Source organism: Crinia signifera, chromosome 7 (genome assembly GCF_055691185.1).
Source record: "Crinia signifera chromosome 7, ASM5569118v1, whole genome shotgun sequence".
Classification (NCBI taxonomy): domain Eukaryota; kingdom Metazoa; phylum Chordata; class Amphibia; order Anura; family Myobatrachidae; genus Crinia; species Crinia signifera.
Genome location: NC_139223.1, coordinates 9231758 through 9248797, shown reverse-complemented (window position 1 = coordinate 9248797; position 17040 = coordinate 9231758). Strand labels below are relative to the sequence as shown.

Here is a 17040-nt window from a genome sequence, read left to right as displayed (position 1 = left end):
CGGCACCGGCCTCCCGGCGCCCCTACAGCACATACCGCTACACTTGCTGGCGTCCCACGCTGCCTGCTGCCCACCAGACTGCCGCTGCCTGCTGCCGCTGACCTGGAGACCACTACACGCTAGCCGACGGCGGGCGCGAACGGGTGAGTAGTAAGCCCGCCGCGCACCGCCGCGGCTGCGTGTGACAAATATGTTGTTGGTCAAATATAAGGACAAGAGGGATGTCCTTATACTGACAACAATTCATGGAGACAGTACCACCTCCGTCCCTGTACGAGGTACCAGTACCCACACCTCAAAACCTAATTGTATCCTAGATTACAATAGGTACATGGGCGGAGTGGATCTTTCAGATCAGGTACTGAAGCTGTACAGTGCCCTGCGGAAAACAAAAATCTGGTACAAGATGCTGGCTGTGTATATCATCCAGATGGCACTGTATAACGCTTACGTGCTATTCCATTCTACCAGCCAGAGGGGGACATTTATGCACTTTCAAGAGGAAGTCATAAAGGGCCTAATATTTGGGAACCAGCAGGCAGAGGGCCCCAGTACTTCTAGTACTGGCCCCCGTATTGTACCAGGGCAGCATTTTCCAAACGAAATCCCCTCCACTGCAAGAAAGGGCAGGACACAAAAAAGGTGCAAAGTTTGCTATAAAAAGGGAATAAGAAAGGATACTATTTTCCACTGTGAAACTTGTGCAACAAAAGGAAAAACTGATCAATTAGCGCTTGTGTAGTTCTCATGTAGAATAGTCAATGTGTACTCCAAGAAACACACAAAAAAGTCAAATAATGTCACCAATATGATTCCACAATGGGTAGAATTTCACAACAGATTTAAGGATCCTCCAATGGTAACGTCCTCCCAATTTAGAATATGAAATGACACAGAAGAAAACAATAGTGCATAACTTTTAAAACATGGGGTTTAATAGGGATGATAATAAAAGCTTTGAATAAAAACGCTCAAAAGCGGGACTGGAGTGCCAGGGGAATAATCCAAGGAACAGGATACCACCAGGTCCGGAAGCTGGGGTGAGCTGAATTCTTGAATGTCCGCACAACAAGTCCTTTAATGGGTTGCCTAACCCATTAAAGGACTTGTTGTGCGGACATTCAAGAATTCAGCTCACCCCAGCTTCCGGACCTGGTGGTATCCTGTTCCTTGGATTATTCCCCTGGCACTCCAGTCCCGCTTTTGAGCGTTTTTATTCAAAGCTTTTATTATCCCTACAAATTGTAAGTGCACATCCCTATTAAACCCCATGTTTTAAAAGTTATGCACTATTGTTTTCTTCTGTGTCATTTCATATTCTAAATTGGGAGGACGTTACCATTGGAGGATCCTTAAATCTGTTGTGAAATTCTACCCATTGTGGAATCATATTGGTGACATTATTTGACTTTTTTGTGTGTTTCTTGGAGTACACATTGACTATTCTACATGAGAACTACACAAGCGCTAATTGATCAGTTTTTCCTTTTGTTGCACATATTCCATACCAGGTGGTTGTTGAATGTCACCTTAAACTGTTTATAAGCTGAATTGTGTATCGTGCGCACTGAATCACTTGGTTATTTTCTTTGCTACACTGTGAAACTTGCCCCGACAAAGGAGTGTTTTAAAATATACCACACATCTATGGATTATTAGGTTCATCATTAGGTTCATCATTTCACCGTGCTTCGGGGGTCTTGCTAATGCCACATAGCACCCACCATTCATTCCACCAGAATCTGAGCTGCAAAATCCAAAAATCACTCCTTCCCTTCTGAGTCCTGCCATGCACCCAACTGGTATTTTTTGGTCACATATGAGGCATTGCCATACTCGGGAGAAATTGGGGCATAGATTTTCGGGTGCTTTTTCTCCTTAATACCTTATAAAAATGAAAAATTTTGAGCCAGAACTGCATTTTTGTGTAAAAAAATGTAATTTTTCATTTTCAATGCCCAGTTGTATCAAAATTGGTGAAACCCCTGGGGGTTTGAAATGTACACTATACCCCTAGATGAATTCCCTGAGGGGTGTAGTTTGCAAAATGGGGTCACTTGTGGGGGGGTTCCACTGTATTGGTGCTTCGGGGGTCTTGCTAATGCGACATAGCACCCACCAACATTCCACCAGAATCTGTGCTGCAAAATCCAAATATCACTCCTTCCCTTCTGAGTCCTGCCATTTTTTGGTCACACATGAGGCATTGCCGTACTCGGGAGAAATTGGGGCACAGATTTTGGGGTGCTTTGTCTCCTTCATTCCTTGTGAAAATGAAAAATTTTGAGCCAGAACTGCATTTTTGTGTAAAAAGTTTAATTTTTCATTTTCACTGCCCAGTTGTACCACAATTGGTGAAACCCCTGGGGGTTTGAAATGTACACTATAGCCCTAGATGAATTCCCTGAGGGGTGTAGTTTGCAAAATGGGGTCACTTGTGGGGGGGTTCCACTGTATTGGTGCTTCGGGGGTCTTGCTAATGTGACATAGCACCCACCAACATTCCACCAGAATCTGAGCTGCAAAATCCAAAAATCACTCCTTCCCTTCTGAGTCCTGCCATGCACCCAAATGGTATTTTTTGGTCACATGTGAGGCATTGCCGTACTCGGGAGAAATTGGGGCACAGATTTTGGGGTGCTTTGTCTCCTTCATTCCTTGGGAAAATGAAAAATTTTGAGCCAGAACTGCATTTTTGTGTAAAAAATGTAATTTTTCATTTTCACTGCCCAGTTGTACCACAATTGGTGAAACCCCTGGGGGTTTGAAATGTACACTATACCCCTAGATGAATTCCCTGAGGGGTGTAGTTTGCAAAATGGGGTCACTTGTGGGGGGGTTCCTAACTTTTAGCATCTTATGGTGCCTAGAAACCTACATGGTGCCTAAAAAATAATCTCATAAAAAGGAGGCTCCAAAATCAAGTAGGTGCTCCTTCTATTATGAAGCCTGTGGTTTGGTCAACGTGCACACTAGGGCCACATATAGGATATTTATGAAAACAAAAGAATTGGGGGAATCAATTTTTAGTCACATTTCTCTAGTAAAATATACTGTGTTCCTTAGAAAAATGTATTAAAATTGCAAATCTGCAAAAAAAATGAAATTTTGAAATTTCACCTACACTTTGTTTTAATTCCTGTGAAACACCTAAAGGGTTAACAAACTTCCAAAATGCTGTTTTTAATACTGTGAGGGGTGCAGTTTTTGAAATGGCATCATTTATGGGGGTGTCTCACATACAAGTCCCTCAAAGTCACATCAGAACTGAACTGGTCCCTAAAAAAATCTGTGTTTGAAATTTTCTTGAAAATTTGAGAATTTGCTATTCATATTTTAAGCCTCCTAGTGTCCAAAAAATTTAAAAGGAAGTTGAAATAATGATGGAAACATAAAGTAGACATATGGTCTATGTTAGTTATTAACTATTTTGAGTGGTATGATTATTTGTCTCACAAGCAGAAAATTTAACATTTTGAAAATTGCTAAATTTTCCATTTTTTTACGACATTTTGGTATTTTTCACAAAAAAACACAGACTGTATCGACCCAAATTTACCACTAATTTGAAGTACAATGTGTCACGAGAAAACAATCTCAAAATCACTGGGATAAGTAAAAGCAAAAAAAAGTTATCCCCACTTAAGTGATACATGTCAGATTTGAAAAAAAGGGCTCTGTCAGGAAGGCAAAAACAGGCTGCGGCGGGAAGGGGTTAAAGAAGCACTTCAGTATGATAATAAATGCACAGCAGATGTAAAACCATTATAAATAATTGCTTAATGATGAATGAATGTTAAAATACTAATTAACACTGAAAGCTGAAACATTGGTTTACACTGCCCTCTAGTGGTGAGTTTGAAAAAAGACCACAGGAAAAAGTGCGATTTTATACACACACTTTAGAAACATTTTAATCTAGTCACAAAGTTTTTTTTTTTCCTAGTGTGGGCATCCTCTCCTGCCTGTGGCAGGTCATTTCCGGGTGTCTCCCGGAAGTGGTCATCGTCAGTCCCCGGTCGGAGGAGAGGCAGCACAGCAGGTCCTACATTTTGTAAGTCACTCGCTATATATTTTACACATGTTTGCACTTGTATTGTTGTGTTGGTCCTGACGACGGGAGTAATCCCGAAACGGCGTTGACCATTTGAACACATTAAAGCATCACCTGTTTACAATGCATGAGACCCGGAGTGACGCCCATCTGTTCCTGCACTGTATTGGTGGTAATACCCACCTTGGGAAGGCACCCAGGCAGTTCACCTTTGGAGAGCGGGGAGTGCACTTTAATTCACGTCCTGAAGAAAAGACTGAGGTCTTGAAACGTAGAAATGTAAAGCAAACATCATAAAAAATTAAAAAAATTTGTTGCATTTAACCGTTGGAGTGCCGCCTGCCTTGTTGTTGGACCTGTGTACAGGCTAATCGGGGATACAGTGAATATATATATATATATATATATATATATATCTCCTATCTTAAACTTCTGTGTATGAGGTACCTTAAAAAGGGGGAGGAGGGGGTCAGGGTCGGATTGAGAGGCAATAGATTTTATCTATGGGGTAACAAAGTATTGTGCTTTTCCGAACATAAAGAACTGTGTATTAGGTAGGTTGAAAGTTTCTCTCAACATTGAGAAGGAAAACATGGTTCCTCCAGGATCAAAGAGTTTGGTAGCCAAATCTAGTCCCTAACATTTCCATCCCAGAAATGTGGCATTAGACAATGAGGGTGGGAAAGAGGGGTTACCCCATAAGGGAATAAAGTGTAATGTGAGGATCTCTGGCTAACTTTTTTTTTAATCCTTAACCAGCCATCATATGTACTATGAAAAAGAGCATGATTTAAAATTTGAGGGGGGTGGAGCAAATGGGAGTGAGTAAAAGGTGTCACATCCACCATGGAGTTTGCCCAAGATCCCTGTGCTGTGCCCAGTCCTGGACCCTCTAGGTGCACTAGAAACCATGGCGCTCACCTCTGCTATGTCTCTGGCTCCACTGGGGTACATGTGGCCGTGTTGTCATCGCGTGGTGACACTAGGGATCTGTCGACCAAACTAGAAGATCTCATCTCATTGTGCACAAGAATTGATTTAAGGCTCGGAGAGAGAAATCTACAGAAAACTCGATCTGATTCCAAGCCCAATTTTCTTGTTTCTAACCCATCTTCTTTACCAGCGGCAGAACCCATGCAGGTTAACCATTCCAAACTTACACCTGCTGAGCGTAATCGACGCCAAGTTGAACGCCTTTGTCTATACTGTGCTGATCCCCAGCATTCCGTCGATTACTGCCCTAAAAAGCCGGGAAAACGCCAGAACCTAATCTGTAAAAGAGAGGGCAGGTTAGGGGTAGTGAACACCTCTCTAAACAACCAAGATTGCATTCTCCAAGTTGCCTTGCAGGTTAAAAATCAGCTCAGACAGTTGCCGGCTCTTCTCGATTCAGGAGCAGCAGAAAGCTTCATCACCGCTGACGTTGTTAAGCGTTGGCATCTACCCACTACACCGCTTCACCACCCTGTGTGTCTCACCGCAGTGGATGGGAATCGTATACTGGGAGAGACTGTTACACAAAAGACTCAACCTTTAACGCTGCAAATTGGGCAACACATAGAAAGAATACAATTCTTTGTTATTCCCAAATCCTCCTACCCAATCGTCCTGGGACTACCCTGGTTACGCATCCACAATCCCAGTATCAATTGGGTAACGTCTCAACTCCTAACATGGAGCACTCACTGTACAACTTCATGTTTTAACTCTTTAGTACCAATCAGTCAAGTCTCTCTCCAAGTACCAGAAGAATCATCCATTCAGTCCCAAGAACGCTCGGATGTGTTCTCTAAACAAATCAGTGATAAAGTACCTTCTCACCGGTTGTGGGACAGTTCAATCAAGTTAGTACCAGGGACAAAATCTCCCCAAAGTCGTACTTACTCTTCATCTGTGCCTAAAACACAAGCCATTCAGTCATGGTCTCATCCTCAGACCCTCCAGGGCATCCGGAGATTCCTTGGATTCGCAAATCATTACTGCAAATTCATTAACACATCGTTGCCCCAATAACTGCTCTCACTCGCAAACTGCTCTCACTCGCAAACATGCCAACCCTTCCAAGTGGAATACCAAGGCCATTAATGCCTTTATGTTACTCAAAAAGAAAATCATCTCTACACCAGTGTTGATTCAACCTGATGTCTCGTTGTCTTTTACTCTCGAGGTTGATGCCTCTGCCTCCGGCGTGGGTGCAGTACTTTCCCAGGTGAGAGCTGATGGACAGTTGCACCCATGTGGATTTTCTCCCAAAAGTTCTCCCCGGCAGAGCAGAACTATGTTATAAAGGATCGAGAAATATTAGCGATGAAAATGGCTTTAGAGGAGTGGCAGTGTCTTTTAGAAGGGACAGTTCATGTTGTTAACATCGTCACTGTTCATAAGAATTTGCTGTGTTTGTAAAAAGCTCAATGTTTTAACCCCCGTCAAACCAGATGGGCATTGTTCTTCTCAAAATTAAATTTTAGATTGTCTTCTCCTGGAGCAAAGAACCGAAAGGCAGATGCCTTGTCTAGGTCATGGGAGTCGAAGCAGGAAGCAAAATCGCATAAAGAAAGTCCTATGGTCATTCCACGCGCTTGTACCGTGTCAACAATGCAAGTTCCACCACCACCAGGTAAAACTTTTGTCAAGTCTAATTCGAGACAACAACTTCTTCGTTGGGTTCATGACTCTAAGTTTTCTGGTCATCCAGGGGTTCAGGCAACCTATGAATTCCTGTCACGCCAGTATTGGTGGCCAGGACTGAAGAGGGATATTCAAGACTATGTTACTTCCTGTTCTCACTGCGCCCAAAATAAATCCTCCAAACTTGCTCCAGTAGGATCATTGAGACCATTATCCATTCCCAAGAGACCTTGGTCCCACCTGTCAATGAACTTTATCACCGACCTCCCACCATCAGATGGTTACACCACCATTTGGGTCATCATAGACAGATTCTCTAAGATGGCTCATTTCATACCTTTACAAGGGTTACCATCAGCACCCAAACTGGCTGATCTCTTCATTAAAAAAATTCTTAGGATCCATGGGTCACCCGAGGAAATTGTGTCCGATCAGGACATACAATTATTGCAAAATTTTGGCGAGCCCTGGGTAAAATTCTCAACATCCAGCTCAATTTCAGTACGGCATACCACTCACAGTTCCATAGTGAAAGGGAGATGGTCATTTAAGACATAGAGACTTTTCTTCGTTTACATGTCTCCTCCTCTCAAGATAATTGGGTGGAAGTATTGCCGTGGGCCAAATTTGGGCATAATCAATACCATTTGTCTTCCTGTTGACCACAAGATGGCAGCAGTGAACCAATATTTTATATTTTTCATGTGTATTTACAATGATTATTCTGTCAGATTTATAGATTTTCACACTCCTTATTTTATTGTAAAGATACATGTGGGTCAACAGAGTATCAACAGAGCTAGCATTGCATTGAAACACAACCTCAAAAACCAGGCACACAAAACATGGCTGCTATACAGTGAAAAATGGGACAGGTGCCGGCATGGGTAAAGGATTCATAAAACCCATAAGCCTATAGACCAAATACCCAAAATTATCAGGGGCGGTGAAAAAACTTTGTTATCTGTACATTAGGGGCATGCATGAATGTTTGTATACAACTATAAAGTTAAGAAATGTTTGCTTTTTAGGTACTTGTTTCCTAGCACGGCCACACCGATTTGCATCGGGGTGATCGTGTCGGAAAAATTGCGTCAAATGTGAATAGGGCCCCTGGGACCCTATTTTACATTGGATTCAATGTAAAGTATTCCCCAGATTCCCCAGACCCCCAATTTTACCCCCTCAACGCCACCCCACGATTGACGCCACAGGTATACGCGTCCCCTCGCGGGGCTCGCTGCGCTCGCCACGCTTCGGGCTCGGTGGCACGCTGCGCTCGCCACACTTTATATTCTCAACTCCACGCCGACGTGGATAGTAGGGGTATGAAAAGGGGTATGAGGATGCGCACCGCCGGCCTTCGCGGGCTCGCTGCGCTCGCCACGCATCGGGTTGGCATCAATCGTGGGGTGACGCTCACAATGGGGTTGCGTACTCCATGACGGGCCATATACAATGTGACATTTCACATTGTTTCCTATGTAAAATGGACTTAATCAAGTCCATCTCATCTTGTGCCATTATAATGGCTCAAGACCGACGCGATGCTCCCGATTTCAATGTTAAATATATTTTAACATTGAAGCCTATGGCAAAATCGGGGCATCGCGTCGATCGTGTCGGGGACATGTTCATGCACGCGACCGACGCGATGCCCCCGATTTTGCCTTTGCCGGCAAAATGGACCTGATTTCAAAGGAAATCGGGTCCATCGCGGGCATCGTGTACCTTAAGTTTAAGGTACACGATGCCCGCGATTGTGGCCGTGCTAGGAAACAAGTACCGCTTTTTATTCTTGTTCGGATGAAGGATTAAACTCTGAAAGCTTCACATACAATAGATGATGTCTGTTTTTTTTTTCTTTTGTACCAGGTTAACAGCTTGGCAAGCAAGGTTACAGCAAACCAGGTATTTCCACAGATTTCACAGTCAGGTTACACTCCAAAGCACCTATCGCAATTTACATTACCGGCCTATCACCCAGCCGCTTTTCAGCATTGGGAGCAATGACCTCCTTCCCTGGACACACACATATAACAGGAAGCCACAGGTGCTGCTAATAAGCCCAACCTTGATCACATGAGTTTAGGAAACCTGGACTGGATCTAATTGACATCACTGGGAATTCCCTCATTCTCTAGGAGGAGCCGCAAGTGTAAACACACTTGTGACTCATCAGACTGTTTGGATCGGATTATGCAGTTTACTTTTTGTAAACCTTGGATGCCTACATGGACATGGAGGTGGTGAGTATAATTTTTTTTTTTTTTCACAGGAACACTATGTGTCGAGATAGGTAAGTGTGTGTTTTACTTTATTACACCACTGGCTGTTGAAGCCCAATGATGGTTAGATTAAGTGAAGGCTGCCTAAGCCAGAGCATAGTTAAGAGGATTACATTTTTGTGTTTGCAGTAGAAGTTGATGACTGCCAATTGTAACAAGTTTGGTTGCAGTTGTAGTTTTTCCTGGTAGCCTATGAGGGAGAATTAGGCCATGAGTTTAGGAGAGGGGTATATAGGCAGGATCCTGCAGGAAATACTCCTGTTCACCAGTGTCACAATCCCATGTGCTGTTACCTCAGTGTTCCCCTGTACCTTCACACCCCCCATCATATTGGTCCTGTAGTGCCACATCCCTGGCGCTCTGCCCCCCCTCCCTGCTGCCTCATGTGCACCTGCTACTGTGTAACAATGTCATCTACAGTGCGCTTCCTGTAATGTTACAGTATAACCCTGTTATCCACAGTGTGCTTCCTCTAATGTTACAGTGTAACCCTGTTATCTACAGTGCGCTTCCTGTAATGTTACAGTATAACCCTGTTATCCACAGTGCGCTTCCTGTAATGTTACAGTGTAACCCTGTTATCCACAGTGTGCTTCCTCTAATGTTACTTTGTAACCCTGTTATCCACAGTGTGCTTCCTCTAATGTTACTGTGTAACCCTGTTATCTACAGTGCGCTTCCTGTAATGTTACAGTATAACCCTGTTATCCACAGTGTGCTTCCTCTAATGTTACAGTATAACCCTGTTATCCACAGTGCGCTTCCTGTAATGTTACAGTATAACCCTGTTATCCACAGTGTGCTTCCTGTAATGTTACAGTGTAACCCTGTTATCCACAGTGCGCTTCCTGTAATGTTACAGTGTAACCCTGTTATCCACAGTGCGCTTCCTGTAATGTTACAGTATAACCCTGTTATCCACAGTGTGCTTCCTGTAATGTTACAGTGTAACCCTGTTATCCACAGTGCACTTCCTGTAATGTTACAGTATAACCCTGTTATCCACAGTGCACTTCCTGTAATGTTACAGTGTAACCCTGTTATCCACAGTGCGCTTACTGTAATGTTACAGTGTAACCCTGTTATCCACAGTGCGCTTCCTGTAATGTTACAGTGTAACCCTGTTATCCACAGTGCGCTTCCTCTAATGTTACAGTGTAACCCTGTTATCCACAGTGCGCTTCCTGTAATGTTACTGTGTAACCCTGTTATCTACAGTGTGCTTCCTGTAATGTTACAGTGTAACCCTGTTATCCACAGTGTGCTTCCTGTAATGTTACAGTGTAACCATGTCATCTACAGTGCGCTTTCTGTAATGTTACTGTGTAACCATGTCATCTACAGTGCGCTTCCTGTAATGTTACAGTGTAACCCTGTTATCCACAGTGCGCTTACTGTAATGTTACTGTGTAACCCTGTTATCCACAGTGCGCTTACTGTAATGTTACAGTGTAACCCTGTTATCCACAGTGCGCTTCCTCTAATGTTACAGTGTAACCCTGTTATCCACAGTGTGCTTCCTGTAATGTTACAGTGTAACCCTGTTATCCACAGTGTGCTTCCTGTAATGTTACAGTGTAACCCTGTTATCCACAGTGCGCTTCCTGTAATGTTACAGTGTAACCCTGTTATCCACAGTGCGCTTCCTGTAATGTTACAGTATAACCCTGTTATCCACAGTGTGCTTCCTGTAATGTTACAGTGTAACCCTGTTATCCACAGTGCACTTCCTGTAATGTTACAGTATAACCCTGTTATCCACAGTGCACTTCCTGTAATGTTACAGTGTAACCCTGTTATCCACAGTGCGCTTACTGTAATGTTACAGTGTAACCCTGTTATCCACAGTGCGCTTCCTGTAATGTTACAGTGTAACCCTGTTATCCACAGTGCGCTTCCTCTAATGTTACAGTGTAACCCTGTTATCCACAGTGCGCTTCCTGTAATGTTACTGTGTAACCCTGTTATCTACAGTGTGCTTCCTGTAATGTTACAGTGTAACCCTGTTATCCACAGTGTGCTTCCTGTAATGTTACAGTGTAACCATGTCATCTACAGTGCGCTTTCTGTAATGTTACTGTGTAACCATGTCATCTACAGTGCGCTTCCTGTAATGTTACAGTGTAACCCTGTTATCCACAGTGCGCTTACTGTAATGTTACTGTGTAACCCTGTTATCCACAGTGCGCTTACTGTAATGTTACAGTGTAACCCTGTTATCCACAGTGCGCTTCCTCTAATGTTACAGTGTAACCCTGTTATCCACAGTGTGCTTCCTGTAATGTTACAGTGTAACCCTGTTATCCACAGTGCGCTTACTGTAATGTTACAGTGTAACCCTGTTATCCACAGAGTGCTTCCTGTAATGTTACTGTGTAACCCTGTTATCCACAGTGTGCTTCCTCTAATGTTACTGTGTAACCCTGTTATCTACAGTGCGCTTCCTGTAATGTTACAGTATAACCCTGTTATCCACAGTGTGCTTCCTCTAATGTTACAGTATAACCCTGTTATCCACAGTGCGCTTCCTGTAATGTTACTGTGTAACCATGTCATCTACAGTGCGCTTCCTGTAATGTTACTGTGTAACCCTGTTATCCACAGTGCGCTTACTGTAATGTTACAGTGTAACCCTGTTATCCACAGTGCGCTTCCTCTAATGTTACAGTGTAACCCTGTTATCCACAGTGTGCTTCCTGTAATGTTACAGTGTAACCCTGTTATCCACAGTGCGCTTACTGTAATGTTACAGTATAACCCTGTTATCTACAGTGCGCTTTCTGTTATATTACAGTATAACCCTGTTATCCACAGTGTGCTTCCTCGAATGTTGCAGTGTAACCCTGTTATCTACCATGCGCTTCCTCTAATGTTATGGGGATCCCATCCCACATACAGTAATAACCACCCACTTGTTCTGGTGTCTATTCCCATATACCCAGTGCTATTTTTCAGCAGGAACTAGCAGGAACTCAGTTCCTGAACCTATAATTAAATATGACATCATCAGGAACTGGGTTCCTGAACCTGTTCTGGGACAAAATGTACTTTCCATAAGAGAAGTTTTATTTAAAGTCACCTGTGAGTGCCTTTGTTTCTAAATACAATATTCTCTCTCTCTCTCTCTCTCTCTCTCTCTCTCTCTCTCTCTCTCTCTCTCTCTCTCTCTCTCTCTCTCTCTCTCTATTTTTATTTATTCGACCCACCCCCAGAACCAGAGTTACTGGACCTATTTTTCCAGAAAAATAGTACTGCATTTACCTATGACCTTTGTTACTTGGTACCTGCATTGTGTAACATTCACCAGACTCTAATTCACACACATGCAGGGCTGTGTTATAATGGGGGCACAGGGGGTCAGTACCCCTGGGCCCCCCTCTATCTAGGGGCCCCCTGTGGTTGGCATGTATTTTTTTTATATATATATATATATATATATATTTTTTTTTTTTTAGCTAATGGGGTAGTGCTGCAGCTTCACCTATCTGCCAATGTAACAATGATTAATGATGCTGAGCATCAGGAATCAAGGCACACTGTCTGCACAAGTGTGCAGTGCATTACTGGGAGATAACTAAGTCCCATAACACTTTTCACAAGAGATCAGAGGCTGAAAGGCTTGTGCTGAGCTCTGCATGGTGGAGCTCATCATATGCTTCTCAGGCCCATGAGGGATTGCAGCAGCAACTGCCTTGTCATGGGAGGGTTTTTGATCAGAGGCAGCACTGACATACACAGGCTTTTCATATGGTTATACAGTATATATAGAAAGCTGCGGGAAAAAAGATGCTGACACAGATTCTGCGCTTAACGTTTCAATTCACTTAATGAATTTTCATCAGAAGCAGTTACTCATACAAAACAAATGACTTAAATACCTTCACCTCACCCGGTGCAGCGTGCGTGCGGCGTCCCCGGCTCCCGCTTCTGCACTGCTACCTTGCGTCGTCCCATTGTGTCGCTCCTCCTCTGACATCATCCCTCAACGCCGGTTGCCCTGGAGACACAGCGATGCCATACCCCAAAATAGCTCACACGTCTTCCGGCTTCCGCGCCGGGTTGTAGAAAGTCAGGAGGTTCATACTGCTCCGGTGACGTCAGTGGTGTCTGCCGGTTGCCAGGGAAACCACAACATCTATACAAATAAAGTGAAAACATTATGATAACAGCAGTAAGGCATCCAATACTTATTATAGAATGAACGAATATAAATAAAGTACAGAAAATATGCATAAAGCAGAGAATAGCTATTATAGAAAACAATTAAGGTTAAGCTGTTCATTAAGCCCTTGAGGGCTCACTGTGTTAAGCATATATATCCAGCAAGCCTCCTTTTGTAGAAGGGCTTTTGCTCGGTCTCCTCCACAGATATTTGCTGGAACAGTGTCAATAATTTTGTACCTGATTGTCGACTCACCATGTTTCATTAATTTAAAGTGACGGGCAACTGGCTGCTCCATATCACTGCCCATCAATGCAAGGTGGATGGCACTGCGATCCTGTGCCATCCTCTCCTTATATTTGCATGTGGTCTTGCCTACGTAGGCAATCTCTAATGCTTTTACTCCTTTTGAAACATGGGATCAGTGTATTGTCTTTTAACAATCGTAAAACCAGATCCAAATTAATTATCGGCCATTTTTTAGCATTGTTCACAATCTGTTTACTGGCCGTAGAGAATTCTGTAACAAAAGTAGTGCTCTGTTCAAGACTCTTTTTAGGTTTAGTGAGCCGCAAGTCAGGGTTTTGGAATTTGTTTAACCCGATCAATCGCTCTCTTGACCGTACTAGGGCTGTAGCCACGTTCCAAGAATCTATCGGACATTTTCTTCAGTTGTCTGTCTTCTTCCTCAGGGTCACTGCAAATCCTCCATACCCTGCACATTTGGGAGAATGTCAGAGCTTCCGTAAGAGGTTCAGGGTGAAAACTTGATGCTAAAAGCAATGAATTTCCATCTGTGGGTTTGCTGAATAGAGTTGTTGTTAAATGTCCATCCTTTAGTGTTACCTTTACATTATTTTCTTGTGACCCATCCTCTATCTAATGCATCTTGCAAGATTGATTCTAATTCCACTAGAAATTGCTGTGTTGGGTCAGCGGGCAATCTGCGGTATACTTCCACATCAATTGAGTATGAGCCTCCTCCAGATAATCTGTAGTATTCAAAATCACTATTCCACCCCCCCTTATCGGCAGGGCGGATAGTGATTTCATCCCGTTTAAATAGGGCTCTCAAAGCTTGACTTTCTTTAAAGCTGAGATTGTAACATGTATTCAATTTAGTTTTTGTCATACCTTCGATGGTATTAATCATCGAATTGTTGAATGCTTTAATGGAGGGGCTCATAGAGGGAGGGTCAAATAAGGTTTTAGATTTAAGTATCGGCATAGATGAATCTTCAACCAGAATGGTTGGTATCTCCTGGTTACCAAAGTAATCTTTTAGTTTTAATTGTCGATTGAACCGACATAGATCAATTCTACTTTGAAAAGTGTCATGTTTATTAGTTGGGACGAACCCTAATCCACGTTTAAGTACAGATAGTGTGTCATCACTAAGTGTAAAATTAGAAAGATTCTAGATCACTTTTTCCCTTTGGCCATTGCTCTCTGCCTTTGCAATGCGGACATTCTGTCTCGCTCTTCTTGTATGGGGTCGACTAAAGGGCCGCCTTTTGCACACACACATATATATATATCTCTTATATATTTAGCCAGATCTGTCACTCAACCCCTGTGGAGAACATTCCTGTGTAGAACAGTTTCACTTTCATGTGTCTGACGTTCCACCCCCTTGACATCACCTCCCCCCGCCCAGCCAGGGCTACAGTACACGCCCACCATCCACCATTACTCCACAGCCACCATCCACCATTACTCCTGCACATCCCTACCCTCTGCCAGGACCCCCGCGACCCCCCCTCCCGCGATTCGCGGGACCCCCCCCTCCCGCGAATCACGGGACCCCCCCTCCCGCGATTCGCGCGACCCCCCCTCCCGCGATTCGCGCGACCCCCGTGACCCCCCCCCTCCCGCAATTCGCAGGACCCCGCACCCCCCCTCCCGCAAGTCGCGGGACCCCCGCGAACCCCCCCTCCCGCGATTCACGGGACCCCGGCGACCCCCCTCCCTCGATTCGCGGGACCCCCGCGACCACCCCGGTATCCGGACTATTGTTAGACAGCACTTACATCGACAGCCATTACATCGATTCCATTAGTTCGACACCTCAATAGGTCGACATGGTTTTAGGTCGACATACCATTAGGTCGACATGTCATTATGTCGACAGCTCATTAGGTCGACATGTTTTTAGGTCGACACTGCCATTAGGTCGACAGTGTCTATGTCGACAGTCAAAAGGTCGACATGGGTTTTTTCACTGTTTATTGAGCCGACATGTGCCGACAGGCGGTATTTCATGCCCTACTATCCACTAGGGCGTGGTGGGAGAATAAAATAGTGTGCCGAGCACAGCGAGCGGCTGCGGTACACTTCAAACTGTGTCCATGTCGACTGTGTCGACATTTAGGCCAAAAAACAGTGAAAAAATCCATGTCGACCTTTTGACTGTCGACATAGACTCTGTCGACCTAATGGCAGTGTCGACCTAAAAACATGTCGACCTAATGATCTGTCGACCTAATGAGCTGTCGACATAATGACATGTCGACCTAATGGTATTTCGACCTAAAACCATGTCGACCTATTGAGCTGTCGAACTAATGGTGTCGATGTAATGGCTGTCGAATGTAAGTGCTGTCTAATATCCGTCCCAGACCCGACCACCCCCTCCCGCGATTCGCTGGACCTCCGCGACCACCCCCTCCCGCGAAACGCGGGACCCCCGCGACCCTCCCGCAAATCGCGGGACCCCAGCGACCCCTCCCTCCCGCGATTCGCAGGACCCCTGCATCCTCCCCGCCCGAGATTCGCGGGACCCCTGCGACCCCCCCTCCCAGCATTAAAAGGGCCCCCCTCGACCCCCCCTCCCGCGATTCACGGCACCCCCCCGCCTACTATGACTTGCGACCCCCCTCCCGCAATTCGCGCCGCCCCCTCCCGCGATTCACGGAACCCCCCGTAGCGCCCCCTTCCCGCGATTTGCGGGCCCCCTCGGCACTTCTCGCGATTTGCGACCGCCCCCTAATTCAAACATTCGGGGACCCCACCTCCCGCGATTCATGCCCCCCTCACGCAATTCACGGCACCCCCCACACCCCCCTTCCTGCGATTCGCAACCCCTCACGACCCCCCCTCCCGCGATTCACGAAACCCCCCGTAGCGCCCCCCTCCCGCGATTTGCGGGCCCCCTCGCGATTTGCGACCGCCCCGTAATTCACACATTCGGGGACCCCCCCTCCCGCGATTCATGCCCCCCTCACGCAATTCACGGCACCCCCCATACCCCCCTTCCTGCGATTCGGAACCCCCCACGACCCCCCCTCCCGCGATTCATGCCCCCTCCCGCAATTCACGGACCCCCGCGCCCACCCTCCCTTGATTCACGCCCCCCTCATGCAATTCACGGCAACCCCCCACACCCCCCCTCCTGCGATTCGCAGCCCCCCCACGACCCCCGCCTCCTGCGATTCATGACCCCTCCCATGATTCACGGACCCCCGCACCACCCCCCCTTGACTCACGGCACCCCACGCGCCCCTCCCGCAATTCACGGACCTCCGCAACCCCCCCTCCCGCAATTCACTAACCCCGACAACCCCCCTCCCGCAATTTGCGGACCCCCCTTCCCACGATTCAAGCCCCCCCGCGCCCCCGCCCACGATTTGCGGACCCCCGCCCCCTCCCGCTAACCGCGGATCCCCACACACCACCCCCCCTCCCGCAATTTGCAGACCCCCCAGACCCCCTTCCGGCAATTCCACCCCCCAGCGGACCACCGCTCCCGCATTTCACGTACCCCCGTGACAATGGGGGATCCTGTACCACCACAAGCAGGTACCGCCCCTAGGTGGGAAATCCGGCCCTGGCTGCCGCACTGCAGGTTTCCCCACTGCCCTCTGCACCAGCGCCACAACTTTTATCAATGTCTTGCCCACATACCACTA

General features: G+C 45.8%; 1 long non-coding RNA gene across 1 annotated transcript in view; it reads right to left on the bottom strand.

Annotated features, from left to right (window-relative positions):
• The window catches only part of LOC146021355 (uncharacterized), a 57438-nt gene extending 44393 nt beyond the window's left edge, over window positions 1-13045 (bottom strand). The window contains exon 1 of the long non-coding RNA XR_014450880.1: window positions 12849-13045. This is a non-coding gene — a long non-coding RNA (uncharacterized LOC146021355). The remainder of the gene's footprint in view (window positions 1-12848) is intronic.
• Between the last annotated feature and the right edge of the window lie 3995 nt (window positions 13046-17040).